General features: G+C 36.8%; 1 protein-coding gene across 6 annotated transcripts in view; it reads left to right on the top strand.

Annotated features, from left to right (window-relative positions):
* Window positions 1-18,354, top strand: part of LOC109417137 (lipase 1-like) — a 533,887-nt gene that overhangs the window by 171,827 nt on the left and 343,706 nt on the right. The gene's annotated exons all lie outside the window — the stretch shown is intronic.

Below are 18,354 nucleotides of genomic sequence, written 5' to 3'. Positions count from 1 at the left end.
AGCACACTTTGTACTCAGGCTAACTTTCCGCTACTTCGTTTCAATGACTATTCAGACAATGGAATTAATCAAGAAAATGATTAGAAACCAGTACTAAAAATAGTATCTATATAAATAAAAATGGAATGGTGTTTGTATGTCACGAATAGGTTCGGGAACAGGTCAACAGATCGATATGATTCTTTCACTGTTGCATTCGGCCAGTACTCCGACGTGTTCGTACGAAAAAATAATGAAGAAAAGATGACCGGGAAGGCAAGAAAAACGGGAAAATCTAAAATTCCATTTTGAGGGGCATTTCTTTATGGAACCGGGTGTCAAAAAACATAGTAGGCAGGCAGGACGACGTTTGCCGGGACTGCTAGTTATAAATATTTCGGGGAAACGGTACATTCGGGGAAACAGTACATTCGGGGAAACGGTACATTCGGGGAAACGTTTCGCTCGGGGAAACGTTTTTCGGGGAAATAACTTTCGGGGAAACTTCATTCGGGGAACTGGTTTTCGGGGAAATGTCGTACAATCACAGGAAATTCCCACAGATAGTAGTTACCGGGTTCCTTCAAAAAATCTTTTAAAGATTGATTCCGAAATTGTCTTTAGAAGTTGCTATAGGGAGAATTTCCTTAGAAACTACGCTAAAATTTGTTTCAAGGATCATGGTGTGCTTCAAAAATTCTTCCATGAATTTCTTCAGGGATTACTCCGGGGATATTTCATAAAATCATCCAAATTTTCCTTCAGAAATTTCTTCAGTAATTCCATCAGAATTTTCTAAAATGACTTCTCCAGAAATTGTTAAAGGAATCACTAAACGAATTCTTTCAAAAGATCTTCCAAGGACTTATTCCGAAATTGTCTTCAGAGATTGATTTAGAAATTCCTTGGGTGATTTTTTTAGAAATCTTACTAGCGAAAATATTCCAAAAACAATGCTTTTAAAGAATCTTGCATGGTTCCTCCAAACATTACACAGAATATTTTAAAAATTCCCTCAGTACTGCTGCCGGTTTTCTTTTCAGAAAATGTTCATTCTTTTTTTCTATTCTGCGGACTCCACAGGAAGTTTCCACAGATATTTGTTCACGGTTTCTTTCAAAATATCTTCCAAAGATTGATTCCAAAATTGTCTTTAGGAACTGCTTGAAGGAGCAATTCTCCAGAAACAACACAAAACTTGTTTTAAGAATCATGGTATTCTTACATAAATTTCTTCCGGATTCCGACATTTTTCTTGGAAATTACCCTAGATATTTATAAGAAAATTTTCCAGGTTCTTGTTAAAAACGACTTCAAAAATTACTTCCGAAGTTCTTCTGGATTTTTTTTTAAATCTTCTAAATTTTCTTTCAGAAAATTCTCCAGGGATTCCATCAGAATTTTCTACAACGACTTCTCCGTTAATTACCAAAGAAATTCCTAACAAATTAGAATTCAAAACATCTTATAAGGATTTATTCAGAAATTGTCTTCAGAGATTGAATTAGAATTTCAGGGTTCTTTCACAAATTCCACTAGCGGAGATATTTCAAAAATAATTCTATAAAAAAAACTTGAACGATTTGCTCCAGAATTACCTTTTAAAATTTCTTCAGAAACTCCTCCAGAAAAAACCTTTAAATAGTCCTTCAAATACTCATGCAAAAATATGTTTAGGAATTCCTTCAGAAAATCATTGTTTTTTTTTAGAAATTCTTCCAAATATTGTTTAAGAAATTTTCACAAAAATTCCTTCACAGTTTTTTCAAAAACCCTTTTTATATTCATTTCAGATCTTCATTATTTCTCTATGAACAATTTCCAAAATTCCACTATCTTTGAATGTATCCCCAAATATCAAAAAGAATTTGGAAAATTTTTACCCAGATTGCTCCAGAAGTTCCTTCCTTAATTTATTCAAAAATTTAACTTCTGTTTTCCTGTGAAGTTTTTCGGAAAATTTCCCGAGATTTTTTTCAAAGTGTTTTATTTGAATGGCTCCCAGAGATTTCTTCATAAATTTTGAAGAGGTTTTTTGAAGGTTTTTGAAATCCTTCAGAAATTCTTCGGGAAAAAGTTTTACAGTTTTTCCCAGAAGTTTTTTTCAATTTACGGAAAAATTTCCAGGAATCCCTTCAGAGATTCCTCCAGGGATTCTTTAAAAGTATATTATTTTCGGGTTCCTTCAAAAATTCCTGAAATGATTCTTTCGGAAATTTCTTGAAAAATTCTTACAAAAAAAATGTGAGTAGGATTATTTTTATTTTTCGGAGATTAATGATAAATAAGTTCAAATATTTATTTAGAAATTTATGCATAGGGTGCGTGTACCAATTATGGCACTACCTAAGGGAAGCTATTTATACAAAAATAACGAGAGGATCAAAAAATGACACCAATATGTTAAAAGATAGCTGAGCTAGCATACTTTACAGGAAAAATATAGAAACGGAGCCAAAACTACTTTTAGTATTTATTAAAGCGTGTGCCAATGATAGGAACCCTGTACCAGTTATGGCTACATTTGTTAACTTCGGTTCCTTTTCGCACTATTTGCATGCGTTCCTTATGGGATTAGCCATAATTGGTACACTATGGCGAAAAAGGGTGCAAGGAAGCCTAAATTTTAAGGAAAATGATTTATTTCTACCATGATTTGAGCAAAATGTGGAGTTAAAATGAATGCGACCATCTTTTGTGAACGTGATCTGTTGTTCACAATTTTTTTCTTGTTGATTTACATCGTCAAATGGTGAAAATCAACTATGGCGAATAATTGGTACTATAGCCATAATTGGTACACTTACCCTATATTCTTTAAGAAAATTCTTCCGAAATTTGCCCAGAACTGGTTGTAAAATAAAAAAAAATATATTTTTGTAATTCCTCTTGGAATTCCATTAGAAATTATCCACGCACTTCTCCAGAAATTCAAACAGAAATTCCATCACGGATTTTTAAAAATAGACTTTCAATTAATCATTTCAGAATTGTCTTAAGGAACTACTTTATGGAGATTTCCTGTCGGAATTACACAAAGATTCTACACATGATCTGAAAAAAAAAATAAATCTTCCAGGGATTGCTTTTAGTTCGGGTATAGATTATTTTACAAATTCCACTGGATTCTTTTTTCGGAGATATTTTTTTAGAAAGATCTCCAAAGACTCTCTCAGAACTATTTCTGTGGTTTTTTCATAAAATCTTCCAAATTTTCCTCTTCAAAATTGCAGAAAGAATTTCCTCACAAATTTGCTTAAAAAATTCTTCTAGAAGTTCATTCGAATTTTTTCTCAAGGATTGATTACAAAATCCCTCCAGGGATTCTTTCTCAAATTTTACTAGCGAGAAAATTTCACAAAGAAATTAAAAAAATCTTTCAATTCCAACAGTTTTTCTTAAAACTCTTCCAGAAATTCTCAAAAAATGCCCTTTTTTTTTTCAAGAGGATTCTCAAAAACTCTTCTGGGATTCTATATTATTGAATAAAGGGAATAGCTACAAAAACTTCATAAGGCATTCCCCCCAGAAATGTTTTAACAAAACTTGTCATGGATTGCTTCAGAAGTTCATCTCTGCATTATTCAGGATAGGTTAAGTGTCTTCATAAGAGATATTTGCAACCCGAGGGGCATTTATTCTGAAATTTCTCCAATGCTTTTCTCAGAAATTCTTGCAGATTTTTTTTAAGAAATTTCAAAATACACTTCAGGAATTTATTCAGAAATTCCTTCATGGATACTTTCTGAAAATCGTATAGAAATGTCTTCAGAAATTCTTCCGGAATGGATTTCAGGCGAGATTTTACAAAAAAATAGCTGTTATTATTTCATAAAAAATTTTAGTCCCAGGCTGATTGATTTCGGTAGAAATTAGCCTAAAGATGTCTCCTGAAAATTTTTCATGGATTCTAATGGAATATTTTTCTGGGATACCTTCGAACATTCCTACAGAGATTTTTTCATAAAAGTATTGGGGGATTTATTTGAATTTAGGGAAACTCCTAATGAAATAGTTCTCGAAATTACTTGAATAATTACTTGAGAAAATCTTCTATGATTATCTCTAGAAGTTCAAGGAATTCCTTCATAATATCGTCCACTAAATTTTCAGCAATTCCGCCAGTTGGTACTTTAAAAATTCTTCCTGAGATACTAATGAAATTGCTCCAGGGATCAGTTGAGATATGCCCTTGAAAACTTCGCTTGAAATTTCTTCGATAAATTCTTAAAAAAATCCTTTCTTTTAATTCCTCAGGGGATTAGATCAGAAAACAATCCTTGAATTTTTTTCCCCAGGGAATAAATCATAATATTTTTTTTTGGGGATTCTTCCGAGGATTTTTTTTTGAAATTCCTCTAGCGGTTCTTTCAGAAATTCTTTCAAGATTTTTTTTCTTCAGTAATTCGAACAGGTATCTTCATGAACTCCTCCAAGGATTCTTTCAGGAATTTCTCCACGGATACTCTTGGACAGCACTTGAAAGTCCTGAATGTGTTTTCCTATAAATCATTCTAAGATGTCCGCCAAGGATACTTTTTTCAACTCACTCATAAACTAGGGATTTCTGTAGGAATTCCTTTGGAAAGGAGAATTTTTGAGGGATAAATAAATGTATAAATACATGTTCAAGATTAAATTTGTTTCTGCAAGTAGTCTCCAAAAATTTGTTGGAAAATTCCAAATTCATCTTAAGAGATTGTTTCCAGAACTCCATCTGTGATTTCCGAAGGATTTTTTTCAGGTTTTCCTCCATGAATTTCTTCAGAAAATCTACTTTAAGTTTATTCAGAAGCTACTCCTGTATCCCTCCAGATATTTCTCCAGGGATTCTTTCTAGTATTCTGCCAAAGTTTTCTACAGTAATTCGATTAGGGATTTCTTAAATCTTATTTTTTTCAGGAATTCATTTTAAGAATTGGTTAGTTTGAGTTCATTTTGAGAAAAGGTTTTTCAAAATGAATTCCTGAAGAAATTCTCGACGGAATCTCTGGTTGAATTACTGTAGAAAACTCTCCAGAGACTCCTTTTGGAATTTCTCCAGAAAATGATGAGATTCCTTCAAAAATATCTTACAGACTCCATCAAAAGTTAAATAATTTCTTCTGGAATGCAAGCGAGGATTTCTTCAGAAATTCTTCCGTGATTTCTCTTAATGGTTTCCATTTGGATTCTTATACAAAAATTCCAGGAATAATAATAACAATCCGTCAACTTATGACGAGCTTAGTTGTATCATGAGATAATTATTATTTTGTTTTGAGGAGTAAATCAGTTGTTTATTTTTTCTTGTAATTATTCTCCTTGTTCTTTGTGGGTCTACGTTCCCACTGAAACTTGGTCTGCCTCTCTTCGACTTAGTGTTCTTTGAGTATTTCGACAGTTATCAATTGAAGGCTTTATTTACCTGCCATTGCCTGGATTATATTGTGAGATAAGGACAATGATCACTTGGCCCAGGTAATCGAGAAAAATTTCCCGACTGGAACGGGAATCGAACCCGCCGTCTCCGGATTGGCAATCCTTAGCCTTATAACCACTAGGCTAACTGGAGATCGCGTTACATCATATCACTTGTGACAAAAGGACCCTATCGTATCGCTCACATTTCCCAGTTTATAAATTTCCAGCTTGCTCTCAATATGAAGGTTGCATTCAACATTATATACAAGAAATCCTTCAATGTAGAGTTCAATGCAAGAGTATGGGAATTTCCATGCTATTTTTTTACGAAATTTTTAAATTTTAATCCAGCGAACACGATGTAACTATTGTGAACTTTGTACTTTTAGACGCATAAATCTGGGGCCTCGAAACTAACGCAAAAAATCAAGTAAATTTTAACGTCGTTGAATATTTCACAAATTTTGTTCCCGTTTCATTTGTTCCCATTTTTTATTTTCCCTCAGTAGCGAGAGAACGTATCATCCTCCGCATGGTCTTTGTTTTAGTGCGTGGTCTCACAATTACACTGTTATAATCTTTTGCATCAAGATCGCTAGAACATAATGACCTCCTTAAAACTCAACATAATTTTCCATCCGCTTGTAAAATTACTGGTTGAGCTTGCTAACAATATTGCATACAAGCTCCTGCCTGTAAAATCAAATGAACATTCCAATGATCACGTTCATGTGACTGCCAGCTTTGGATTCGCTTATATATGATCTTAAGAGCAGATTTTTTTTTTATTGTTTGAAAATATTTGAAATATTGACTTGATATTATTTTAGACTTGCAGCTTCCAAAAATTACATAGTTCAAAATTGTTACATCGCTTTCGCTGTAAAAAATTACCTCCATCGCTTTCAACACAATTCTCCATAGGATTGTAAAATTACGGGTTGTCTACAGTATGGAGCTTGTTTACAAATTTGCGTGCAAGAAATTCTTTCATGTAAAATCGAATGAAATCAAAACGTTCTAATATGACGACAATCGACAAGTCGACAATGATTTTTCATAAGGGCCTAACTGACTTGATCGATTTGTCTTCGTCGACTCTCTCTTTCGTCAATAACTTGATCAAAACAAACAAAATCATTTTTCTTTTTGTTTCTATAGCAACATGTAGTCGTCTTCTTCGCATTTCAACCAAAAAATCTTTGGAAAACTCAATACACATTATGTGATAACACAAAGAGAGGATCGATGAAGAGCATTCGAAATTGTCAGTTAGGTCCAAATGAAAAATCAGTGTCGAAGTATAGTTTTCAGAATTTCTTTCTGGTTACGAATCTTTTTAACGTTTTGCCCACAGTGTCCGTTAGGTACACAGTACATACAAACATTCTCGCATTGCAACGCTATCATTTGCTAGCTGTAATATTTTAATTAAAAAAGTGAGAAAACCACCACCCAAATGTGAACCGAGACTTACTGTATGTAGGTACCAAGTCGACGACAGTCAGTCGTAGAAACGACCTGCCTTCTACCCAACGCTCGTTTCTCCGACTCGGCTTGGCAATAATGTTTTGCCATAATTAACGTAATTGAAGCCGTACGAAGCCGTACGCAAGACGCAGTCCAAGTCTCCAACTCGTTCCGTTCCGTTCTCATAACGGCGAAGGTGTGATCGTTCGACGTGGTTGCGGTTGGTGAGAATTTTTTTCACACCCATTCAGAGCAGATGGTCACCGAACTTATCGCACCACCACGCTGCCACCGCCGCCGTATGAGGCGCAGAGTTTCTCGAAGCCCTCCTGATTGGGTCTCAATGCTCATAAGCCCCAAACCGCATCGAAAAGAACCTTGTCGCCATACATTGTAGCTTGGTATAGATTGTTGTCACGCAAAACAGGCGGAGGTTTCAAAGGGCTTGGCTCCACAAATGTGCACTGGATTGAGGTGTGATTGAGGAAATTGGACACCACCGACCGTAGGTACCGAAATGGGTGCTAATAACTCCTATGAACATTATGAACTGTGTCACCATCAGGAAAGGAGAGGAATGCAGGTGCGAACCACATCAAAGGTGCGCGATTAGGTGGGTTAGATCGTTGACAGGTGCTTTGAGATAGTCATAAGCTTCGGGTACACATGATCTGGAAATTGCTAACTATTCCTTGGGTGATTAACCCGCGCATTGCATTGTCGAGCCGATGATAGAGGTCACTTCACCTGAGAATCTCATCAGCGATTTTCACAGGATGATAACACTTCCAAACGAGCCGTGTGATGGCGTCCATCCGTCCAGCTCCAGTACTGTGGTGAAATAATTAGTAAAACTTCTTCTGTCTCTGACTGAAGACGCACCGGTCACCAGCCTATGATCGTCGACGTCAACAACGACTTCGATGGGATCGATGATGCTAATCGGACGCTGCGACGCGGAGTGTGCCACTTTGCAGTGTTCCGTCAAAGTGCGCTCTTGAGGAGATGCTTCGCGCTTGATTATGCCACTACCTGCATAGTTACATTCATTGACTAGCAGGTAGCAACACGGCCGCGCGCCGGCTTGCTGGCCGAGAAGTGGTTGATCATCATCAGTGACTACAAAACAGCAACGCCAAGCGGAGCTGGAAATGACATTGATTGAAGTGGTGAAGTGGGAAGTTGGCACCGTTGAGAAGAAGTGGATGATTATGATGCGGCTCTTTAATTAGGCTTAATTTTTTCTTGTAATAAAATTGTTTACGCAATCATCCACTTGTTAGTTGATTGATTGTTGATACTGCTTTAAGGGATAATTTTGAGTAGATTAACTGAAAAAAATCTGATTGTCAGATTTACATATAATGACCAAAATATTCCGGATAATATTTTTGCCCATTTTCTCTCTCTTCTTTACATGTATTACCCATGTATTACCAATGTTCAATGTCCATAGCCTTCGCTAGAATCAGAAATAGGTTGAAAAAGCCGTTTCTTTTCGTTCCAACTTCATAGCATAGTACAAAAAATCTGTCATACTTACATGCATAACGTTAAGCGGCGTCAGAGTTCGTTGTTTTGATTCATGATTTTATGACTCGAAATCATGTTTACAGGAATTTCTATTACAAAAATTTTGTGACTTAGTTCCATGGTATTTTAGCTCTGAAAATGGAAAAAGCTTCGTATAATGTTTTGCGAATCATGACTTGTGGTCATGAAAAATGTTGGAGTTTTCATGATTCATAATAACCAGTTAGGATTCATAAGAATCAGTTATGATATCATGACTTGTAATCATGATTTCATGCCTTCAAACGAAACGTATGAAGCTGTGCTACACCTTCACAGTTATAGTAACACACTATCACCATAAAACGGTGTCCGCGCACCAACGTAAACCCTCTGCCACACACATCCCTTCAAAACACCCTTACATCCGAACCTGAACTTGCCTAGCTGCTGTGGTCTGCCGTGGACAAGTGCATTTTATCATAACTTATTCTCGTCTTCTCTATATTGATCTACAGTCTGATGTAGCAGGCATCATTCTCGCAAAAAAGGTGGATATCATCATTACTCACACACTGAAGATGATTGTCAGTCTTAAATAGTTATATTATTGATTCCCTGTGTGAGTGTAGATGATCTGATAAAACAGGAGTGACAACAAGAGATCAACTTCAATTTTTGATATAGAAATATTTTCTACATGTTCAAAATCTCCTCGTTCTTCGGCAGGACTTCTATGATATGCTACCAACGCCAACAATCATTTCTCAGTAGTTGTCCTCAAACAAATTCAGGGAATGTTTTAACCCTAGTCGTGCATTGGGGTCATTATGGCCCAGACAGGCACGCTGAGCGTGCACTGTGTCAGCGGGGTGAGCTTTAGCTAATGCACGAAGAGGTTAAATACGATTAGCTTATTATACACGAGAATATCTTCTTCTTATGTATGGCTCCACGTTCCCACTGGAACTTGGCCTGCCTCTCTTCAACTTAGTGTTTTTGAGCACTTCCACAGTTAAAAATTATAGGTTTTCTTTGCCTATCATTGCATGAATATTGTGAGGCAAGTAGAATGATACATTTTGCCCAGAGAGTCGAGAAAATTTTCCCGACCGGAATGGGAAACGAACTCGCCGTCTCCGGGTTGGCAATCCATAGCCTTAACCACTCGGCTAAACTGGAAATCATTACACGGGAATATCCAATACCCAAGACTGAAAAATATAGGCGAAAAATGTCTTTTTTAAGTTATGAAAATATATCATGATAAAATGGCATGATATCATGACTAATTTTGTCGTAACGCTCCCTTAGCGTTACGGTTTTTGAAAATTGTTGAGTACTAATTGCACTCTGAAACTCAGGAAATGGTTGATAAGAACATAAACAAGGTTCATGACTATGGTGTTTGTTATGATTCATATTTTGTTTATGATAAGTTGCGAACCGGGTCATGAAATTATGAAGCATACACTTTGTAGCAATGAACATTATTCAATATGAACATAATTCATGAAGTTGGTGTTTATAAATGATTTTTTATTAAAATACATAAAACAAAATAAAAAAAAATGAGTACAAGAGAAACAATATATTTCTCTTCTCTCATGTTGGAAATCGGAATAACACCAGTAGGTACGATCTATACAGCTAACATAATGTAAAGGACGGACTCTGACTTCATTTTTTTCCTGCAAATATGTTAAAAACAGCGCTGCTATTGCTCGTGACCACCCCATGACGATGACCAAGTTGGCCTTGTCATCGTCACAAGATGAAACGAGCATTTACGTGCTTAGTCATGACGGAAACTTGCATACTGTGTTGCAGGGATGCCAGATGATTTTTTGAAAAATCTGTATCGCACTTTCCAAAAATCTGTATCCCTTACAAAATTTGGGTGAAAAATCTGTACATAGAAAAAAATATGTAATGAAAATTCAGCGAGAAATCATGCACATAAAGAGAATGCTAGAGTTAGTGCACTTTTACATGAGATATAATGTAAAATTATATCGTGTAAATTTCCACCACCCAACGCGTAAACCATCATGGACTCCAACCGGTTACGTGACTATTAGCGGAAATTTGCACGATTGTAACCTAATTTTACATGATATCTCATGTAAATATGCAATAACTCTAGCATTCCCTTTGTGTGCATGATTTCTCGCTGAATTTTACATGAATATTTTTTCTGTGTATCCCATGCAAAAAAATGGCCACTCTAGCTCAAAAATCTGTATTTCATATAAAATGAAATCTGTATGGATGCTCAAAAATCTGTATAATACAGATAAATCTGTATATATGGCATCCCTGCTGTGTTGAAAATAAAATGTTCGCATGTTTTGAACAAATTCAGGCCAGTTATTGTATTTAACATGTTATGTGGGCTTATATTCACGACTTAAAGGATTAAAACAATAACAATATCAATCAATGTACTAGTAATTGCCAAGTTTACAACCATATCACGCTCCGTCGTGACCAAAACTGAGCGAGTTTTGCTAGACTTTATTGGTCATCGTATCCCGATTCAATGACATTGGGAGAGCCGCTTCTGCAAAAATCGTGTGACGACTTGTGTTGACACTGATGTTTGCCAAACCTGCGATAAATATAATATCCGGAATCTTAATCCGGAGATCAACTTAATAAAAACCTTCACCATGTAATTTCAACAGGAAAAAGACGCTTTCGTTGCTTCTTTTTAATGTTTTAATCCTTCGACTTTAGAAACATTGAGGCTTTCGGTATCTCCTGCACGCACACAAAAAAAACACTGACGATCGCACGACACGACACATGACAAGATGAAAAATGGATGCCAGGCTTGCATTGCATAATGTTAATCGGGGCAAGAATCCGTTGTTCCGTTGATCCATGATTTTATGACGCGGAATCATGTTTACAGGAATCAGAGTTATGACTTCATGACTAAGCGGCTCAGCGCTATGGTTTTATGACTACCCAACTAACATTTTTGCTGGATAAGTGCTTAAAAGAGCTTTCTTCCGAATGTGTTTGCTACATAAGCTCTTACGCAGCTACTTTTATTTGTAGGGTAAGCGTCATGGTACAATAACTATGTGTCATGATATTTTATTTCTGAAAGTGACAAAACATTCGTATAACGCTTTTCGCAATCATGACTTTACTTTACTTTTACTTACTTTTACTTTAGAGTTTCTTACTCTCTGGAATAACCTCCGGAATACCTTATGAGAAGCGACGGAATTTCACACGTTGTTTTTACAGAAGAATGCTGAGAAATAATAACTAACACAATTTCCGAACCAAATTTTGGAAAAAAAAAATCCAGCAGGAATAAATGAAGGATATCGATTAATCCTGAAAGAGTACCGATGGGAAGAATTCAGGAGAAATCCAAGATCGATACTCTGGATAAACTTCCTGAAGGAACTAGATGAGAAATTCCTGAAGAAACCCAATATAATTTATATAGAAGAAAGTCCGAGAGAACCTTTGGAAAAGAAAATCCAGAAGAAACTCTTAACCTTTCAGTACTCGCGCCAATTTTTGTAACGCGAGCAGTCACGCGTTGTACTTTGTACAACACCCATACATTCTGAAATATCTCAGGATCCTGATTGTTTAGAGGAGGACTGTCTTTGGCAAAGTTGTTGTAAATTTCATGGGCTACTTGATGCTGACAAAGTTGAATCGTAATACGTTCACTAGGCGGCGCTAGTGGAGCAATAGCATGTTATATCTTATATCTCAGGATCCTAATGTCTTAGAAAGATGGTGTCTTCGGCAAAGTTGTTTGGTAAGTCAACGGCTTACAGATTATTGGCCGTTTAATTGGAAATTCCACCACTAGGCGGCGCTAGTGAGTAAATAAACTTTATATCCTATGTATCTCGGGAACCTGATAACTTAGAAAGATGGTGTCTTCGACAAAGTTGTTTGGTAGGTCACGTACTTACGGATGATTCGCAGTTTATTTTGAAATTTCATCACTTGGCGGCTCTAGTGAGCACGTAAATATTTTATATTTACGACCCATATTACTTAGAAAGGTAGTGTCTTCGGCAAAGATGTTTGGTATATCACCCAAGTAACACACTTGTCACAGAAGAGTCACGGCGGCCCAGGTTTTTGTTGGGCAGGAGTCATCATGACTTACTTCTAGCAACTAAGTATTTATTTGTTAGAATTAAGTCTCAATGACTTCTGCGCAACAAAAACCTGCGCCGCCGTGACTTTTCGGTGACAAGTGTGTTACTTGGACAAGGGCTTATAGATGAGTGACAGTTTGATTTTAAATGCCACCACTAGAAGGCGCTAGTGAGCATATAAATTTTTCATCTCATGTAGCTCAGGATTCCGATTAAAAAGGCACGGGACATTGTTTTCAGCCAGAGGCTGTACAGACTGAACAGAACTTAACACTAGACCATGGACACGACATACATTACATTCACCAGTGGATAGCATGGTGCGGTTACACGCTTAGTAACGCTAACCGAACGGCCACGAAGCTCCACTTTACTCAGAAAGATGGTGTCTTCGGCAAAGTTGTTTGGTAGATCAAAGACCAAATGGAGGAAAAGTTACCTCTCGTGCCGACCTTCTAAAAGATCGAAAACTTACAGATAGTTGTCCGTTTGAATCGTAATTTCATCACTAGATGACGCTAGTGAACATAAAAAATGTATATGCAATAGATCTCAGGATCCTGGTTACTAGAAGAGAGATGGTGGTTTCGGCAAAGTTGTCAAATAGGTTAAGTGCATTTGGTTGATGGGTCGTTGAAATCAATATTTCGCCAGTAAGTGGTGCTAATGAGTATGCAAATTTTATATCTTATATATCTCCGAGTCTGATTACCTGGGAAGTTGATATCTTTGGCAAGGTTGGTTGGTAGATCAAGGGCAATCAGTTGATTGAGCATTTGATTCGTGCTTCTGCCACCAGAAGACGCTAGTTGTAAATTTGCATGAACATGAACGTGTTATTATTTATCTAGAAAAAAATCAACGAGCTGTAAATTTTTATACTTCCGAAAGTTTTCAAAATTCGAAAATTACACAACTAGTTGATTATAATTTGTTTAAATTTGCACTTGATTGATTAATTTTACATGAAGTTAAAGCGCTTAGTAAAATATTCAATATCTGACCGTCTTATTTCAATATACTCTATCTTAAGGTTGTCAATGTCACGGCATAAGTACATCCATCCTTTATCCGTCAAACAACAATGCCGAAGACATCATCTTTCTAAGTAATCAGGATCTTGAGATATATGAGGTATAAAATTGGAATCCTCACTAGTGTCACCTGGATGTGAAATTGCACGTCATATTTGTCTTCATCAGTTAGTGTTTGATCTACTAAACAACTTTTCAGAAGACACCATCTTTCTAAGTAATCAGGGTCCTGAGACATATGAGTTATAAAATTTGAATACCCACTAGCGCCACCTAGATGTGGAGTTTCAAACCATACGGCTCTCCATCAGTTAGTGTTCGATCTACTAAACAACTTTGCTGAAGACATCATCTTTCTAAGTAATCAGGATCTTGAGATATATGAAGTATAAAATTGGAATCCTCACTAGTGCCACCTGGATGTGAAATTGCACGTCATATTTGTCTTCATCAGTTAGTGTTTGATCTACTAAACAATTTTGCTGAAGACATCATCTTTCTAAGTAATCAGGATCTTGAGATATATGAGGTATAGTATTTGAGTACTCACTGCGCCACCTGGATGTGAAATTCCACATCATACTTGTCTTCATCAGTTAGTGTTTGATCTACTAAACAACTTTGCAAAAGACACCATCTTTCTAAGTTATCAGGGACCTGAGATGTGTGAGTTATAAAATTTCTATGCCCACTACCGCCACCTACATGTGGAGTTTCAAACCAAACGGCTCTCCATCCAGTTAGTGTTTAACCAACCAAACAACTTTGCCGAAGACACCATCTTTCTAAGTACTCAGGATTCTGAGTTATATGGGATATAAAAATTACATGCTCACTAGCGCCGCCTATCGGTTGAAATCTGAATTTCTCAGATCACCTCGCGAAGGTCCTTGATATCCCAAGTAACTTTGCCGAGAATACCATATTTCTAGATCTTTTAGATTTTGAAATACACTAATTCACATTCAACTGTCTATCTTATCTTAAATATAGAACGTTCTTCATATTGCAATTTTCAATTTTCCGCATTATAAGGAGTTATACTGTTTTCAAAAAAGGTTTTATAATATTCCAAAAAAGATTCCTGTAGAATACATTTGGGGTTGACATCGATAGAAAAGATGGTTTCAAAGTAATAGTCGATAATTCTCATGGGTTGTACAAAGTACAACACCGCGATTAATGGAAGGTTAAAGATAACTTTTGAAAACACGAGGACATAATGGTAATACCTCTGCAAGATATTCTGGGAGGAAGTATTGGAAAGAATTTTAGACGTCCACTCAAATTTCGAGAATGCCACTGGGAAAGCCATCTCGGAATAACTATCATCAAAAAGCTTCCAAACTGCAATAGAAATTCTGAGAATAAGTCTTGGCACGAACTCCTGGGGACATCCCATGAGAAATACTGGGAAGAATCTGGTAGAGCTTCTATGAAAATATTATGATAACTTCAAGTTGAATTCATGGGAGGAATTCCAGGAAGAATCCTGGTAGGAATACGGAAAGAATTCACGTTAGAATTCACGAAATGACTCAAAGAAGTTATCCCGAAAGAAAATTTAAAAAATACTCTCCGAAGGAACTCGATAAATAATCTGGGAAAGATTTTCGTTTGAAATTCCTAGACATGAAAAGGGAAAGAATCCTGAAAAGATTTCCAGGCAAATACTTTAAATTAACCCTAATCCAGTCAGCTTTAGAGGCACGTTCTCCTCCATTAAGAAAATTTGTGCTATTTGGCCCAAGCCATAGAAGAGTTCTGCAGATCACAAGCTCCTTTCAGTATTAACCAGCATCCATCAAAGTTTCCTTTTTGTTTTTTTTTTTAATTTTTTTGTTTAGTTTTTAATTACGTATATTTCAACGTTTGCTAACTCTACACTCAAGCTTTTTTATCTGTATTAACGAGATTTTTAGTCTCGGGACACTCGGGACACAGGTTTTTTTTTATTTTTTTATTCCTGTTCGGGTTTGTCACTGCGACCAGTTTTTAGATCTATTGTGACATTACCCGTTTCCTTAGTGTAGTGCATGTCGCATTACTCAATTGCCATTGAGGGGCAATAAAGCATCGATTTTGATACAGTTTTTGTTTTGTTTTGTTGGAAAACAAAACAAGAGTACTGATATTGGCCATGCATCGGAAATCTAGCATCACCCTTGTTTTACTGCTAAATTCTCCCCAGGTTTAGGACGCGGGTTTTAACATTAGCAGCAATATCATTCCAATAATGGGACATTTGTTCAGTAATAAGGATTCTAGTATGTTCCTTGCGTACTAGCACTTTCCAGTCTTCGAAGAGTTAGTACATACATGGATCCCTAACCCAATTTGATTTCCTTTGCATTGAGTTTCGCCTCAGATGGTGAGGTTTTTAACTATATGCAAAGTAAAGTTGGTAAACTCAGTTTTATTCAAAACTGGAAGTCTCCAAACACCAGTAGTAAGGACTAAATACTATAATTCCTTGAATTACCAGAACATATATTCCAAAATTGAAAAATAGGACGACACTAGATTTCGGTTTGGTAGATCTATCACCGCAACGCAACCCAAAAAGGCGATCTACCCACGCTACGGGCTCCGTCAAAGATCGAGCATCTTTTAAACCCCCTCAACCATTCATCCCTCAGCACGGGCCGCCTGACACCTTGGATTGGGGTTACCTGTTTGGTGGACTTTTACCCCCGGAACAGGTGGTCCGTAGTGCTATTCTAAGCCGGCAGCTACACGGGCACACAGGTTTTACTTCCATCCGATGTTCCTTCACATGTTTTGTGAGTTTGTCGGGAGTGGGATTCGATCCCAGGTCCTTGGCGTGAAAGGCATGCGCTTTAACCATCACATCAGGTTCACTCCATCTATCGAAGTTTCCAGGTTCACATCAACCCGCTCGGTTTAAAAGATTTTTTTTTATAATAACTAATTTTAGAATTTTCTTAATTACCGTAATTCGATATCTTTCTGTTTATTAAATGTTGTTGAAATCACTATCACAGAAAACTTATCAAATGGCAATTGATCACCAATCCACGAATTCATTGTTCTTTTTTTTTTTTGATAACATTCGAACTCACTTCTCAGTAGTACTGAACCACAGATCAACAAACTATTTAGGTTGGAGGTCGAACTGAATAGATTTATCGTTAGTCCTTACTTTTTCTGCGGTCTAGATGGTTGAAGTGCAAGATCTGAAATATAGATCATTGAGTTCGAACCCCACCAGAAAATTATTTTTCTGCGAATATTGACAGTCTGCTCATAATTTGCCTTAGATCATTATTATTTTTTGCCGAAAATCAAACCCTGAGCTAAAATGCCAATTTAGCTCTCAAATTGCCTAATACTGTCAATTTTAACCATGTCTCACTTCACACTGCAGGATACATTAATTTCCCATAATGTCTCGCACTATTTTCGTCATCTAGCGCCGCAGCATCCTCATCATCTCTTGCCGGCTAATCACCAAGTCCACAATACTTTCGCCAAAAAACGCATCTAAATTAATAATTATCCACTCGATCCATCATAATATTATGCCAAAATAAGCTCTCACCGCTGCTACCACCAACGACGCTGGCTACAGCGACGACGAAGATGACAGCCTCACCGCGTGAGGAATTGTCATTCACGACAAAACAATAAAACTCGGACCAGCATCCTTGCTCCGCGATCATCGTCGGAGGTTTGCTATTTCACCATCCATCCAGCCATCGCATCGCTTTGGCACTCTAATCGTCGGTGATTGGCAATACCTATCTACCTACCCAGTACCCACCTAGAGAAGCCTGGTAATTATCTGTCATCATTCGTCACGTGATCCGCGTCGACTGTGCGAAAGGCCAAATTGCAACCAATTGGCACCATCCATCCATTCGCATCCATCATCTCATCAGCATCATATTCATTGGCCCGCAATCGTGCCTTCCTCGTTCCTAAGTGGATCGATGAATGACCCGAAGAGGCCCGGCTGAGCAATTCCCAGGGTCCAATTATTCCGAAAATCTTTTTTAGGAAATGTGTGGTTCTTTGAGGGGTCAGTGTTGCCAGATTTGAAGGTGACAATTTTTTTTTCTACAGAATATCTATATAGCTGCAAGTTATTTTGCAACTCAATGACCCTACAATCTTTTCCAAAACTTCAAATATACATACATTGGAAATGAAATGCGTCTGGTTTCTTAGGAGAATGTTTGGCACCCCTGCTCGAAATTATGACCCGCAATTGCCCGGCAGATGATTCGTTTGGACGCGACAATAATAACGCCAACCAACGTACATATAGGATTGGCCTAATTATGTTGTCATCTTCTTCAATCTGTCTGGTTCCATTTACGAACATACACCGATTGTGGATGGACCTCTGTTGATGCCGAGGTCGCCCATTATAAGTCCTTGGGATACTTATTGGCTTGGAGTTGATGAAAAGTGGCTTTCGTATTTTTGTGCGTGAGAAACTTTTATGCGTGAAAATTTTAGCCAGGCTAGGAGAATCATTTTTAACCCTGGAAGTGGTTGAGCGCCTAAATTCGAGCTTATCGTCCAAATGTTGAAGGATAAAATAAAAATGGCTGTTTAATATGTTGTTTCAAACAGATAGATAAGCAATTCAACCAACAGTTCTGTTCATGTCTTTTCAAAACAGGTTAAGATAAATATAAAAAAAAATAAAAAATGAGTCTTCGTTTTTTTGTATTTCTCTTTTTTTATATATTTTTATTTTATTTTTATTTTTTACACAAAAACACATAATTTATGTTTGTCACAGGTTGGTGGTCATGCTCGCTCCTACTAAATCATACAAA

The sequence above is a fragment of the Aedes albopictus genome, chromosome 2 (assembly GCF_035046485.1).
Source record: "Aedes albopictus strain Foshan chromosome 2, AalbF5, whole genome shotgun sequence".
Lineage (NCBI taxonomy): Eukaryota > Metazoa > Arthropoda > Insecta > Diptera > Culicidae > Aedes > Aedes albopictus.
The sequence above is the reverse complement of the archived record's forward strand: the minus strand, read 5'-3'. Positions and strand labels throughout refer to the sequence as shown.